The following is a 16,783-nucleotide window of genomic DNA, read 5'->3' on the forward strand; positions in this document are numbered from 1 at the left end:
CATGAGACAGCTTGGATTACACAGATATGGAGCATACCACATGAGCCATAAGAAACACATCCATGCTACTTTTATGATTTGTGTCAATTTTAAAGCATAAAAGCTCTCTGAAAAAACTTGCCTCTACAGTTTCCAGCTGAAATGAACACTAGTAGCAGTACAAACACCAATAACTTTTGTTCCTTTTCACAGAAATCATGATTACAGGGACAGGGTATCAATAAAAAAACCTTATTCTCATTTGGTTCCTTGCACAATAATATACATGTGGATCTCAACAAATTAAAATGTCATGGAAAAGTTAATTTATTTCAGTAATTCAACTCAAATTGTGAAACTTGTGTATTAAATAAATTTTGGTTATTTTAATTGTGATGCTTTTGGTTTACTTTTAACAAAAAACCACCAATTCTCAACAAATTAGAACACTTCATAAGACCAATAAATAAATTAAATTTTTTTAGTGAATTTTTGGGCTTCTGGAAGTATGTTCATTTACTGTACATGTACTCAGTACTTGGTAGGGGCTCCTTTTGCTTTAATTACTGCCTCAGTTCAGCGTGGCATGGAGGTGATCAGTTTGTGGCACTGATGAGGTGGAAGCCCAGGTTTCTTTGACAGTGGTCTTCAGCTCGTCTGTATTGTTTGGTCTCTTGTTTCTCATCTTCCTCTTGACAATGGCCCTCTCTGAGATTCTCTTTGGGGTTCAGGTCTGGTGAAGAGGACTGTAACAATACAACCTTTGTACTCATCGGGAAGAAGGAGGCGGGAACCGGCGCACAATCAAAAACACTTTAATATTTAAAGTAAATACAAAACGTCGCACCAGCCCCTCACGGCCGACTGGTGCGCATAAATAAAAAGCAAACCCATAAAATAATATCCCAGGCCTGGTCCTCTCTCGTCCTTCACGGTCGTCACTCCAGTTTTATATCCTTCCATCTCCTACGTGGGACTCAAGACCGGCGGTGGGGCGCAGGTGCAGCGCATCTCCAATCACTACACCTGGCCTCACTCCTCGTTCCCACGCCTCTCGGCCCCGCCCCACTCGCCACAAGGACATTGCACCACTGGGCAACGGTCCAGTTCTTCTTCTTTGCCCATGTAAGACACCTCTGATGTTGTCTGTAATTCAGTAAATCTCTTGACACGTCTGTGTGTGGTGCTCTTGATTCCTTGACCCCAGCCTCTGTCCATTCCTTGTGAAGTTCACTCAAAATCTTGAATCATGTTTGCTTGACAGTCCTTAAAAAGCTGTGGTTCTCTCGGTTGGTTGTGCATCTTTTTCTTACACACATTTTGCTTCCACTCAACTTTCTGTTAACATGCTTGGATACAGCACTCTGTGAATAGCCAGCTTCTTTGGTAATGAATGTTTGTGGCTTACCCTCCTTGTGAAGGTTGTCAATGATTGTCTTCTGGACAACTGTCAGATCAGCTCTCTTCCCCATAATTGTGTAGCCTAGTGAACCAAACTGGGAGACCATTTTGAAGGCTCAGGAAACCTTTGCATGTATTTTGAGTTGATTAGCTGATTGGCATGTAACCATATTCTAATTTGTTGAGATTGGTGGGTTTTTGTTAAATGTGATCCAAAATCATCACAATTAAAAGAACCAAAGACTTAAACTACTTCAGTCTGTGTACATTGGATTTATTTAATACACAAGCTTCACAGTTTGAGTTGAATTACTGAAATAAATGAACTTTTCCACAACTTTCTAATTTATTGAGATGCACCTGTATTATGAGCTCACAACACTGTGGTGGGGGAGGCGTGGTTTAGCGAAGTCTGCAACTGGAGAGCTAATGAAGAGACGTGCGGTGGTAAGTGGTTCAGGTGAGAGACAAGTAACAGTTGGATCTCATTGCAGTGATTGGCGTGGGGAACCGGTATTTAAGCCGCACGACATCCGGAGAAGGACGAGAGAGCTGAGGACTTGTGGGGAGAAAGAGCCACAGATGGGTGCGGAGAGATCGTAAACCCAAGAGCAGTGCAGTGTATCGAAGACGTTTGAACGTGTGCGCATGTGGCGCAAATTTATTTCTCTGTTTATTTTTTATTATTAATAAATACCCATGAGCCTCAGAATGCCGACCCCGGTCTCCTTCCTCTTTGATCCTCTGAACTTTATTACACTGGTGCCGAAACCCGGGAGGAAGGAGAACACTTCCGCCATGCAGTCTCCATCAGGACCATCGCCTACGCCATTTGCAGACATTATAACATCGCTCGTGGGTCTGCACCAGGAACATCATAAGGCCCTGCTGGATCTGCGAGCCAACCATGAACATCTGTTCCAGGCCATGATGCAGGTCCAACAGGAGGACCGCGAGCTCCTGGTCTATGCTGACCTGAGAAGAGCCATCCTCCAGAGGGTCGGCCTCAGACCCGAACAACACAGGCAGCGCTTCCGGTCACTGGAGCTGAGCGAAGCGGGCCGGCCCTTTGTATTGGCACAGCAGCTCCGGGACTCGTGCAGCAAATGGCTGTTGGCCGGAGGCAAGCGACACCGAGACCATCATCAACGCAGTGGTGCTGGAGCCATCCAACTGGCGAAAGACCACCTGGCGTTGTGATCCCGGGTTGGTGAGCCCCTTCCTTCTGTCTCTCTCTCTCTCTCTTCCCCTGTCTCCCCCTTCCCCCCTACCCTGAAATCTGTCCCTCTCCCTAGGTCCCATTGGGTGGGGTCACCGAGGCCTGGCCCCCGCTGGAGGATGGGGATGGAGCCTGCAGCCGGGGCACGAGGCCCTGCGTGGGGAATGGCCGCATCCCAACGAGGGGGGACTGAGGAGCCCTCTGCTGCTTCCCCACGCAAATCCCCTGACCCACTTCCGGCCACTGCTGGCATTGCGGGGATCCGGGCCACTTTGTGGATAGGTGCCCGGTCATGGAGGTGGGGACACTGGTCCGGATCCCGGACAACCCGCAGGCTGTCCACGATCAAGCCGGGCTATACCAACTTGGGAAGTCGTGACCTAATGGTTAGAGAGTCAGACTCCCAATCGAAAGGTTGTGAGATCGAGTCCCAGACTGGCAGGAATTGTAGTTTGGGGGAGTGCATGTACAGTTCTCTCTCCACCTTCAATACCACAACTTAGGAGCCCTTGAGCAAGGCATCGAACCCCCCAGCTGCTCCTCGGGCGCCGCAGCATAAATGGCTGCCCCCTGCTCCGGGTGTGTGTGTGTGTGCACTTTGGATGGGTTAAATGCAGAGCACAAATTCTGAGTATAGGTCACCATACTTGGCTGAATGTCACGTCACTCACTTAATACCCGTGAGTATTAAGGGGGGTACCTATCAGGCTTTGGTGGATTCAGGTTGTAACCAGACCTCCATACATCAAAGCCTGATACGGGCCGCATGGTTAAGGTGAGGTGTGTGCACAGGGATATGGTGGAATACCCCGTAAAGGCCATAGCCATTAAATTTAAGGGCCAAAAGCATAATGTGGAGGTGGCCATTAGTCCGCGCCTCCGGCATCCGCTAATCTTGGGAACTAATTGGCCAGCATTTCAGCAATTATTGGGCTGTTTAACAGTGGATGCCGTCATGGGACGAACTGGCTGGGGGGTGGGGCGAGTGCTCAGGTGGGAGAGGTCTCAGGGGATCCGAGCGGCGTGGCGAGGCTAAACCTTTCCAGTCGCGATGACTTTCCCCTGGAACAATCCCAAGACGAGACACTCAAACATGGCTGCAGCCCCATGCTGCATATGCCGCGGCCTACCTGGATGATATTATCATCTATAGTTGGGACTGGCCGCAGCATATGGAGCATGTGAGGGCAATCCTCAGGGCGCTGAGATGGGCGGGGAAGACGGCCAACCCAAAGAAGTGTGCAGTTGGGCGGGTGGAGGTAAAGTATCTGGGATTCCACTTGGGCTACATATATATATAAATATATATATATATATATATATATATATATATATATATATATATATATATATATATATATATATATATTTTTTTTTTTTATTTTTATTATTTTTTTTTTTCTGATATACTAAACTCGACAGTGCACCCGATATTTCAAAGACTTGTAGAAGCAAGATACAATTACATGGTTACTTCAGCATATGTGTAGGTGTTACATTATTTTTGGAACAACATGAAGGCAAGTAAATGATGATGACATTGTCATTTTAGATGAGCGATTGCTTTAGCAATACAAAGGGCACATTACCACAGTCTCTGAGACAAACTTTGGGTATTTCCATAAACACAATTCAACATCAAATTGCAAAACAGGTTTTTTTTCTGTGTGCATGGCAAGTTTTAATTTTTCTGTTATCTTCTAAAGACGGGGCTATTTTTGAGACAAATGGCTGTGCCACTCGAAGTAATTTTGGTGTGAAGAGTAAAGAGATTGTAAGCCACGCTGCCTTTTATCCCCAAGAGTCTTCCTTAGTCCATGGTGAGAGAGAGTCTTTTGAGGAGTGGTGGCATGGATTGCTCCGGGGTTTTTCAGGCCTTTATGGAGAGTGCTGGATATTAGACACCATGTCTCTCACATGACTGCACGCAAACTACGGTTTGAGAGATCGTCCTTTACAGCCGTTAAGACCTTAATGCATCCCTTCTATGAAAGAGCTGCCCCAAACATGTGAAGGAGTGCATACTCCAGCAGCACTGATTAATGTAATACAGAAATTACAGATTTTGCCGTGTTTATCTTGTGAATTTTAAAAGGTAAATTGATGAATTTGAGAAACAACAAACACTGGCTTGGCAAAAAATGACTATATTTAATAACTGAATAACTATTACTATAAGAATGTATATGTTAGCATTAGCTAATGTGATAGTTAACATTAACGAACTATGAACAGCACTTACATGCACACTACTGTTAATAAGAGTTTTAATGATTTTGAAAGAAGTCTGCTCAAATGCTGCTTACCAAGGCTTTAATTGATCAAATATTTTTACCATTTCAAACAGCTGTTTTCTATGTGAATCTCTGCTAAAGTGTAATTTATTTCTGTGATGTGCAGCTGTATTTTCAGCATCATTCAATTCATTTGAAAATGAATTGAAAGTAATGACAATCATTGCATTACTTGGTCTGACCCAAAAATTGAGATTTTGAGATTAAAAACAATTAGGTATGAAACAGTATATTGTTAAGCATAATGTAATAGTCTAAGGATAAATAATTAATTATATTGTTTAGTTAAATGTTCATCACTGGAAAGTTTAGGTTTTTAAATGGGACTATCAATAATTTTACCCTAATAAAAAAGCCAACTGTGTTTAATACATTGTTTAGATGAAGATGACTTCATCTTAATACATACAGCAACTGCAAGGATGGCCACAAAAATCTAAATTGTTGTTTTATATAGAAAAGCATCAAGATAAAAAAAATGAATGCAAATGCTTAAAGACGCATTCTTGAATGAACTGAGGAGCATCACAATATTGAGAGCGGAGCACGGTGTGCTGGCCTTTAATGCGACGGGTGAGTTCAGCTTCAGAGAGTGCAGATGACATGTGACTTCCTGGCCACACACACGACTGCCCGCTGTTGTGGGTCTCTCTGGAAGGGGAACTCTGGCGGCTGTGCTCAGTGAAAGCCCTCTCAGATGTCACGTCTGTAGGTCCACCATGTGCGATCCACCACTGTGAGTCCCCGGGGATCCATTATGTGCTGACGGTGCACACTGATCTACCACAGAGGACATCACCTTTGCTTTGCAGATACGGTTGCGTGGGAGGACACTCACAGTGATAAGAGGGGGAAAAATGTCTCTTGGGTTTGCCAGAAAAATCTGTTCCATTCGACATCCAAACTCCATCAAAAACACAGCTGAGAACTTTAATGAATTTTCATCAGTAAAGTATATTGGTAGAACAGCTGATCTTTTTGTATGCAAGTAATTAAAAATCCTTTCAGCATTAACATTTATGAATGTAGGTCCTGAGCAACGTCTACATAAACTACAGGGATGCTTCAACTTCTTTGATCAGAGGAATCATCCACATTTTAAAGGGACAGTTCACTCAAAAATCACTCAAACCCACATGTCTTTTGTTCTTGTGTCAAACCGAAGTTTTGAATAATGTGCTGGCCGCTCTTTTCCATTCACTTACGATGCATGAGGACCGAAGCTTCAGAAAGAAAACACAAAACACCACAAGAGCATCGTGACAGTAATATATGCTGGACACACTACTTGAGCTGCATGGAAAAATTTCATCTCAGTGTCTCCTTTTGTTTTTTAATGGCCTGAAAAATTATAATATTTAATTTAATTTAATATTTTTATTCGATTTGGGACAGTACACAAGCATCTAGGACATTTTCCTGGTCAACACAGGTAATGCAGTGAAATGAGTTAAATGTAGAGTCTCTTGGGATAATGAAGCAATTTTTAGTAATTGGGCAGTACTTGTCAATAATCATCTGTCAGTCATTCTCCTCCCAGTTCAACCTCAGCTAAAGATAAAGAGTGTAACCTCTATGCTACTAGAAGAACTGCTAACATTTTCACCGTTTTCAAAATGTTTTTTGTTTTTTTTTCACTTGTGAGAATAAATGAGATGGGGCAGCATGACGGGGCACCTGAAGACCGATGTACTGATCCAGAAGGTCTGACTATGTAACTCATCTGTGCACTCTGCCTCATGTAACATGTCAAAGCATGCACACAGATCTGAAATAAAGACGCTGCCCAAGCTGCTCCACGGGACTCATCTCCTCATGAATCTGCACATGTTTATCAGAAGCCACACTACTAGAGATTTGTTACATTGACCTATGTGTATTTGCTATCGATATACTATTACATGTTTTATAGTATTTAAAGGTATGTGTTTCAGTTATATGAGTAAAATGTACATTTCTGTTTCATTCCATAAACTACTGACAACATTTCTCCCAATTTCCAAAAAAACATATAGTCATTTAGAGCATTTATTTGCAGAAATTGACAACCAATCAAAATAACAAAAATATTGTTTTGTGTGTGGGTTTTTTTTTCTTAAATAATGCAAAGAAAACAATTTCACATTTATTTGTATTAATGTTTTAGCTTAGGTAGTGTTCAGAAATCAGTAACTGGTGGAATAACCCTGATTTTCAGTCACAGTTCTCAGTATGCTCTCCACCGGTCTTTCACATTGATGTTGAGTGACTTTATGTCAGTCCTGGAGCAAACAATCAAGTAGCTTGGCTTTGTTTGATGGCTTGTGACCCTCCCTGATCTTCCTCTTGATCCCATTCCAGAGGGATCCAGTGGGGTTCAGGTCTGGAGATTGGGCTGGCCGTGACAGGGTCCACACCTTGATTGGCCAGGCTGTGTCATAGAGCATGGGTCCTGCTGGAAAAACCAATCCTCAAAGCTGGGGGACACTGTCAGAGCAGAAGGAGGGACGTTTTCTTCTAGGACAACGTTCTATATGGCTTGATTAATCTGCCTTTTTAACAAAGACAAATCTGCTCGATTCCAGTCTTGTTGAAAACCCCAGATCATTACAGAATATCTGAGTGGGTGACGTGTAGGCATCTCCAGGTCAACATCTAAGCATAAGACAACCGGGTGTTAGGCGAAGCTGAAAATTGGACTGATCAGAGAAGATGACCTCACTCCAGTCCTTGTGCTCTTCTGCAAACCTCAGCTCTGCCCCTTGGAGCCTGTTTCGAAGCATCCTCGCTGTGTTCTTCAACCCTGCTGCCTATTGCCATTCCTTTTGTAGGTCACTTGATATCATCCTACAGTTGTTGAGTGACACTCAAATGAGTTGGTGGTCATCCCTGTCAGTGGAGACTTGTTTTCATCCTCTGATGGTCTGTAACTTTTTTGTCCCAAATGTCTGAGAAACTGTGGAAGAAAGTAAGCTGATGCTCATTGCATTTCTCCCCATAAAGCCAGAATCGATCCCTTCTTTTCCTCACTCAAACTTCTCTTTTCAGCTCTTTTGCCATGGTTAGTAGTTATTATTTGATTCCAGTTTATTTTGAGGTACTACTAGGACAGTTTTTGCCATCCAGCTGGTTCTATTGCAAGAATGACCATCCTGGTACAAGCCTACCAATGTTGCTATGATCAGATTTTTATTTAAAAAAAATTGCTTGCTGAGCTCTCCATTTTTGTTTTGTTTTGAGTGGGTGGCATCAGGATGTTCGCTAACTGTATATTTCTCCTAAACAAAGAATGAAAAAGAACTTTGTTTCGAGTATATCAGGGTCTTTACTCAACCTTGTGTTGTTCTAATGTCATGCTTGGGTAACTGAAAGTCCCTGTTTTCTGGCCGCAGTCCCTATTTTTGGTGTCCTGTCCCCGGAAATGTCCCTGTTTCACAGCATGTTCAAAACATACCGCAAATACACTATAAAAGTCTGACCAATTTTGCCAGCTGTCCATATGATTGTGATTATTTTCATTAGCAGAGGGCGCTGCGAGCTATACCGATCACAGTTCTCTCTACTTTAGCCATGATCTCGGATGAGAGCAGAGAGCTATTATCATCAATTATTAAAAGAGATACCATTATTGGTTTCAAGGTAGTCTCATAATAGCTATACAAAGTAATACTGTTTGTGTGCACTGTAAAACAAGGCATGATAAAGTTTTGGGATTGTTTTGCACACAGTTTTAAACATTCCTGAACACAACTCATACAACATAACCTAAAAAATAATAAACTAATCAGTTACACTTGAACAATTACATTTGCAGAAAGCACATACTTTGTGGTCAAAATGAGCCTAAAATGCAAAACAATGATCCTGATAGACATTACTGATATTATTGATAGAAAATATGCATTTCCAAAAGCATAAACATAAATTTGAAAATCTACTGTGATATTAAACGTATTTGTTAAATAGAGTTTTATATGTCATATTCTTATTTGATATGTTTTTATTTGTAATGTGTTTTTGTAAAGGCATAATTTTGTTATAATACTGTTTTGCTTTGCTATTTGCAATAATTGCTATTTACTTTTTTCGTAGGGTGATTATTGGTAAGCTGTTTAAATAAAACAAAATAAAAATAGGATAAGTTTGATTCTCAAACATCACTGTAATTCTAAATTATGATATTAATATATGGAACCAACAACACTAAAAAATTAATAATAATAATGAATGAATATATACATTGATTGAGTTTGTTTAATTTGTGGACAGATCAGTGTGGACTTCCTGTTGCAACGAGCACCACAAATATATTTACCTCAGAGAAGAGATGGATTGTCTTTCATATCACATTTTTATTTATTTCGATTTTCTCAACTTGTGCTTTTCCTGGGTGAGTCGGCATGAACTGCAGTGCTAATAGAGTCTCATGAACGCACAGTCGTCCAACAGAGACCAATGGCCAAGTCAGGGTACATTTACTTTTACATTTATTCATTTTGCAGATGCTTTTATCCAAAGCGACTTACAGATGGAGACAGTGGAAGAAATCAAAAACAACAAAAAGAGCAATGATATATAAAAAAAGGGTATTCATTGATTAATATGTTTAATTTCAGTCTGTTTCTCACCAAACATAATCGTATACCAGCAGGAACTGTATGAGACAGGTTTTTTTTTTTTTTTTTTCATTATTTGAATGGGACACTGGACAAGACAGAAAATTGCCCCAGAATTAGCTACAGAGTTCAATTTCAGCTGCATAGCAGACAGCTCATACTAACAAAAAAAAAAAAAAAAAGTTTTAATAGTCTGCTCAAATGAATGGTCTATAAATATTGAACCAGACTTTCAATGAGAGAAGAGAGCTTGGTTTTATATAGACTCAGATTGTTTGGCTGTAAAGCTGCAGGCAAAACTCACTGTGGCAAAAACAATGTCATGTTACACCACTATTCACTGGAAAAACAAGCCTGTTACCACAAAAGCTTAAACCAGCTACTACTCTCACACTACTAAACAATGTTGCTAGTTAGCAGTGTCTCTACTGATCAGACTATTGGACAAATATTTTTATAGTATTGTACTTTCATCACTGAAGTGGCTAATGTCTGGCTTTTACAGTAAGCGAGTAAATGACGACATATTTTATCACTTGTGTCTGAATAGTTTACCTGCTCTAATTTTGCTTTAGTTTTACTCACAGAAGATAAGCAAAGCTGGCAACAAAGCAATCTGTCTGCTATTTCATTGCTATTACACAAAATACAATGGTCTAAGCCCTCTGACCTCAAGTCCTCCTCCGAGTCCATGCTGTGTTGATATAATGGCGAAGATGCTGTGTGGTAGTGGGCCGCTGTGGGGCTTGACTACAGGACACGTGAGGGTGTTTACTGTAACAACGCAAGATCGGGGCAGAGCTTACGAGACTCCAACAACCAGTTTGTGTCAAACTAGACCTCGATGTACAAGCAGGAAACCCAAGTATGTAAGGTTTGCTGCTGAGGTTGATGATAAGTGAAGAATGGCATCTTGGGATGTGTGTGATGGGTGTTGTTATGCGATTGCTATGGGATCTAAGTTTTTTTTAGTCGCTCGCTGTTGTTTGGGTGGTTTCTAAAGTCTGTGTATACTTCATATTCTGTGCTCGTGTGCACACAGCTTTCAAAGTTCACCCAAACAGCAGATGAAAGGATATGGATGAGTTCGACACATTCACAGCTTTTTATACTCTCCCAGACATGAGAGGGCAACACTGAGTCATGCCATTTACAGGATATTCGCTCTGAAGGACAGAAGAAGGAAAATACAGAATACACCATTTAATGCAATGTTGGAACAAAACACAAAACACAAAAACGAATGCAAAATATATGCTTTGTGTTTTTCTTCTTCTGTTTCAATGTGTTACTTTGTATAGCTTTTCCCCTTCACTCTTCTTCAACTAATGTACAGTACAACACAACTGTGCATGTTCCCAGTCACCTTGTGCATGCACTGTTGAATGTGGAAAGCAGATGGTCAAAGTTATATTGGACTTAAGTCTCTCCAATGTTCTGGTTTTCAGGGCGCCTACGTCATGACGACACACAAACACTGAAGTTTAACACTAGCAATGAACCATTACCATCATGGCCTGTTATTTCTCTTTAGTGATGCTTTCAAACTATGTATGAAACCCTTAGTGTTGCAATGCATTTCCAGCCTTTTAGAGCTTGAATGTGCTAAACTATCGGAAATTTAACTGTTTTTTTATTTTTATTTTTCATTATGGGCCTGTAATAATGATGCATGCTAGGTTTATTTGTACTGAACGGCGGCAGACCACAAAGCTGCCCCACACCCCCTCCACCCAAAACCCTGCAGTCCCAAACTAATGATTAATACTGTACTATGTGCACAAACACAAAGACAAGCAGATTCCTCCAGGATAACGCAAACCATTTGACCTCATCTGCGGCCCGTTCACTCCGTGTGACAGATGATCCAGCACCACGGGCTGCACTTCTGTCTGTCACAGGCCAGCTGTGGGCTTGTGAGTGTCCGGCACATGTGTGCGGGTATGACGCATCAGACTGCAACATGTACTAATCTGATCCCCTACAGATACAATCATACAGCCCCACACGCGTGGGTAATGAGCGAGCCTCCCGCTGCCGGGCATGATGAAGGACGAGCCACAGCAGCAGCAGCAGAAGTCAATTTCTGCAGTAATTACAGCAGACACACATTTACGGCTTAAGCGCTTGTGCATATCACACCTACTGCATGACTAAAATGCTGAACAGGCAGCTGTCTACAACTTTGGTTTTCTGTTTTTATGTACAAATAGTATATAGCTTTATAAAAACTAAATATAATGTTTTCCAAGTAATTATTATTTTTTTTTTCAACATGAATGTTATCTTCATAACAAAAGTTTGCTGTAATATTACATTTCAGCTACGAAACTACTGTCAATATCACTGATCCCCCTCATGTTCTTACGTAGCGCATCCTCCACCTCCAAAAAAACGTGTTTGTCGCAGTGAAGCTACTACTACTCTGGAGGTCACTGCCATAGAGTCCCTGAAGATGGTCTTGCGCTGCCAACATCAAAAAGCTACTTTAAACCGCCTGACTTACTGTGAAGCAATCTAATTTAACAGCATGACACTGTGTCAGGAACGTCCCTGTCGCCACTGTCTGTACTCAGGCGTATCTGAGGGCACCCATGCAGGAGAGCTTTGACATAATCCCATTTGACTGTAACTGGAGCTTCCAGAGGAGAAAAAACATCCATGACACTGGTCAGGAGCTCCGAAGGCTTGTTTGACACACAGTATGAAACCTAATGCTTTCCCACCTGCCAGCATGCCAACCTTCTGCATGTGAAGGACACATGCATTTCAGCACAGCTGTTCCACATTCCCGCATTGAAGATCGCCACTGCAAACATTCATTAACCATAAAATGATGTGGCACTAGTAGCATAGGTAGTAGCATGGAGTTTTACTTACTGAACCAGACGATCATGTCAAATCCACAACAGTGTGAGTCACAGAGAAGAGAGATCACACTTCAGCATCTGAACCAAGAGACGTGTACACACAGCCTCAACCATACTACACAACACACACACACAGAGAGACAGAGAGATAAAGAGAGAGAGAGGTGGAGGGAGGGGGTGATCCCTGCAGAACACACAGAGAGAGAGAGAGACATGAAGCAATGGAAACAGATAGATAGATAGATAGATAGTTAGATAGATAGATAGATAGATAGATAGATAGATAGATAGATAGATAGATAGATAGATAGATAGATAGATAGATAGATAGATAGATAGATAGATAGATAGATAGATAGGGCTAGTCAACTTTTTCCACACCAAACTCATCCAGTCATGTTATTGAGCTTAATTTGTGCACAGTAATGCTGGAACAGAAAAGGGAATTTATGTCTTGGTATGCTGAAGCATTATGATTTTAAGAGGCCTGCCCAACCCCTAAAAAGTCCCATACTATTTTATTTTCCTCCTCCAAACTTCACCAAACTGTTGTCACAATACAGTCAGGCAGGTAACATTCAGTCCAGTGTTGATGTGCTTTACATCACTCCATCCCACCCTTGGCGATTGTGAGGCTTGGATGCAGATGCTTGGTCACAGAAACCCATTCCATGAAGGTCCCGCTGCACAGTTTTGGTGCTAATTATTATTGGCAATGGAATTTTGGAAATTTTTAGCTATGGAATCAGCAGAGCATTTTTTACACCATGCACTTCAGTGGAATATCTAGCAGAGATTAAGTTTAATGAACTGATTTATTCCAAAGGTGACATCCTCATCACAGTACGCCTTTTCCCCCCCACAAATGTTTGTAAATGAAGTCTCCATCACTAGGTGCTTGACTTTAAATACCTGTGGGAGTATGACCAGTGCAGGACATTCCCAAAACTGGTTGCTTTGTCCCACATCCTGCAAGATTATATCCTTATTTCTTTCTTCTTCTCTGTAATAATAATACTGCAATAAGAAATTTATTTTTACATTAAGAATGTAAAAAATATATTTGCACAGCATAGTGGGAAAATAATCAACCAACACTTTCGTAGAGATGTTTTTTTTTTCTGCTGATAAAACCTGGACAAAGCAAAGGAACTAGTCTGCACCTCATCAAAGTCACTAAATACAGCTTTACCAATCAGCACTTCTTCTAGAGACATAAAAGATAAGAACCTCCTACTCAAAACTACCAGATTCAAAAAATACAAGTTCCAGATGTGCTGAATCTAATAAAACACATTTAATGTGTGCATAGTCTAATAAGGGAACATGAATTAGTTGTTAAGGAAAATTATTTTAATTATTATTATTATTAATAATATTTTATATTATTATCTACTAGTCTGTAACCCTGTTCTTATATTTAACAGACTGAATAGGTCCTGTGGAGTAAGTTGAGTGCAAAATGTTTTTCAATGATTTAAAGCATGTTATCTTCCAATCATCATCAGTTTTTGAATTGTCTAGTAGTAGTAAATTAATCTCTCAAGCATATTCTGCATTGTCCTACAAAATCACATCTACTGTCCTGCAACAGAGCAATAAGCAGGAGTTCACCCTAACCTGTGGCAATGGGTCTGACTGAAACACCTGAATTGAATAATTCAGAGGTGTGTCCAAATACCTTTTATCCATATACAGTAGTATACTCTCTGTTTCGGATTCCTGGATTCCTACCTCACGACCAGCAATCAACCTATGGATCGTCAGGAGGAACCGGTCTTCGGCACCGCTCAGGCAGTACAAGCTCTAGTGACGCAGATGTCCGAGCTCACTACCCAAATTCAACAGATCGCCCGCTGTGCCCACCCCACCGCCTGTTTCCCCCAACCCTATTAACATCACCAGCCAGCAAGAGCCCAGGATACCAATGGCGGAAAGATATGCGGGTGAGCCAGAGCTGTGTTGAGCTTTTCTGACTAGATGCTCAGTATTCTTCTCCCTGCAACCTGTAACATTTTCCACTGAGAGATCCAGAGTGGCGTTGGTGTTAAACCTGCTGTCGGGGCATGCAGCTCTTTGGGGGATGGCGGTGTGGGAAAATAACGATCCTTGCTGTTCCTCGTTCCAGGCACTCCAGGAGGAGATGAGACTGGTGTTTGACTGTGCGGTTGAGGTGTGCTAGGCGTCCTGCAGACTCTCTGATCTTCACCAAGGCAAGCTTTCAGTTTCTGACTACATGATACATTTTCGCACCCTGGCTGCCGAGAGCCACTGGAACGGGGAGGCGCAGTGGGACAGATTTCTGCATGGGCTGGCTGACCTTGTCCAACGTGACATATATACATTGGATCTTCCCAAGAGCTTGAATGGACTGATGGAGTTAGCATTACGGGTCAACTCGAGGTTGGAACAGTGTTCTCAAGTAGAACAGCACTCCTGAGCCAGAAGACAACTCAAGCCATTGGGATTCCTCGCCGAAGACACGGTCAGTCCATCCAGCGATCCCAAGCCCATGCAGGTGGGTAGAGCTCGTCTTTCCCGGGAGGAGAGAGTGCGTCGATGAACTAAGGGAATATGTCTTTACTGCGGCACGGCGGGGCATTTCCTCAATCGCTGTCCGCTAAAAGACCAAGCCCAGCAGTAGAGAGGAGGCTACTGTCAGGTTGAGCAGCATTGGGGAAATCCTCGTCCGCGACTTGGACTTCTCATTGGCCAATCATCTCTGCATCCCCATCACTTCACTCCACAAACCCATTGCAGTCCACGCTTTCAATGGTCAGACATTACCCACCATCACACCACGCACACCACGGATCCCATTACATTGACGGTAGCGGGTAACCACACTGAAACACTGGAATTCCTCCTCACTGACACTCCCCTCAGCCCCATAGTTCACGGGCACCCCTGGCTTATCAAACACGACCCCGGGGTGGACTGGGGCCAAGGCTCCATTTCCACCTGGAGTAATCAGTGCCATGCCTCTTGTCTTGTGACTGCTCATTCGGCTGTGTCTAATTCTATGTTTCAGGAGGAGACGGTGGATTTGTCAAAAGTGCCCAAGGAGTACCTCGACCTGAATGAAGTGTTCAGTAAGTCCATTCCATATTTCTAAATTGAAACCTGTTTTTCACTCCCATATTAACCCGCCTGTCCTTGTTCACTCATCTGTGCTTCGTCCAGTGAAACTGTCATTGTCATTTCACGAGTGCTTGAGTATAATAAACCTCGGTCATTTACTCGCTATTGGATTCTATGCCTTTCTTTCCACACCAGATGTAACAGGAACATAACCAGAATAAGAAACAAAATTTCATTTTATAGTTCCGAACAGAATCGAAAATTTTAAATGGCCATTAACCAGTTAATAACGTTATTTTAGCGTTCCATTTAATATTTGAAATTTGCTGTCAACCAATCATGAATTCCAGTAGTACGGTGTATGCAAATGTGATGTTGAAGCCAATGAGTGAAATGTCCGCTCAGCTGTGAACTCATCATAGGTAATTCAACACTCAAGCGCCAGAATGCTTTCAATGCTTTCCTGTCCAACTGAGGACCGCAGCTCTCCTTTGATCATTCCCAACTCTGCTCGCCGGAACGCAGAACAGAAACGTTAACATATCGATTCTGCTCGGAATGAACCAACTGAATTTTTTTTTTTTTTTCGTCAAGCCTTGAATCAGACTACTTTTGGATTACTTTTAGATAACTTTTGACCTAACTCGTTTATCACATTGATTTCTCTGAATGGTTTTCTCTTTTCCTCTCGGGTTCCATCTTAACACACATACAGTACAGAGTCGAAAATACTTTGATGAGAGAGAGGCTAGTCATGTGGTCAGGTATATAGCACATGCACTAGACTTTCTGCACTACAAAGGTAAGCACTGTACATTTACTCTGTGGCTCACTGACCATGACTCAGTGCAAGTGTATTTACATATAGACTTCTCTCACCGTTTCCAACAGGAACCGCTCACCGGGACCTAAAGCCTGAAAATATCCTGTGTGAATATACTGATAAGGTAACGCATGCATTTTGACTTTGGTAACACTCTGTGTAATTTGTCTGGTTACAGAAGGGTTAGGGCTGGGAGAATCCAGAAAGACTAGTCAGTAAAGACAAAAAATGCATTATTTTACATCAAACGTAAGTATACATTACTAATAAAAGATACCACAGTAGTAGTCATTGGACACCAACATGCACAGTTAGATGCGCAACCCAATTTCGACATTTGGAAATGTCTGAGAAAGATTCACCTATGACAAAAGCTTGTACAAGCTCTGCTGATTCATTCTTAGTGACTGGTTTCTGAGTGCACATGAATCCAGCAAACTGTATCAGCTAATTTTGACCGATTAATAATCAGTTAAACGATTTAAAAAGACATTTATTTATTTTCAGTAAATTATCAAAAT

General features: G+C 41.8%; 1 protein-coding gene across 9 annotated transcripts in view; it reads right to left on the reverse strand.

Annotated features, from left to right (window-relative positions):
* The window catches only part of LOC113054914 (plasma membrane calcium-transporting ATPase 2-like), a 198,086-nt gene that overhangs the window by 73,032 nt on the left and 108,271 nt on the right, over window positions 1-16,783 (reverse strand). For 7 of the 9 annotated variants that reach the window (XM_026220707.1, XM_026220705.1, XM_026220711.1 and 4 more), the window contains exon 1: window positions 12,369-12,467. The exons of 1 other annotated variant lie outside the window; for it this stretch is intronic. The gene's annotated coding sequence lies outside the window, so the exon portion shown is untranslated. Of the gene's footprint in view, window positions 1-12,368; window positions 12,468-16,783 lie in introns of those variants that run through there. One more of the 9 variants, XM_026220710.1, reaches the window with a different exon arrangement.

The sequence above is a fragment of the Carassius auratus genome, chromosome 36 (assembly GCF_003368295.1).
Source record: "Carassius auratus strain Wakin chromosome 36, ASM336829v1, whole genome shotgun sequence".
Taxonomy (NCBI): domain Eukaryota; kingdom Metazoa; phylum Chordata; class Actinopteri; order Cypriniformes; family Cyprinidae; genus Carassius; species Carassius auratus.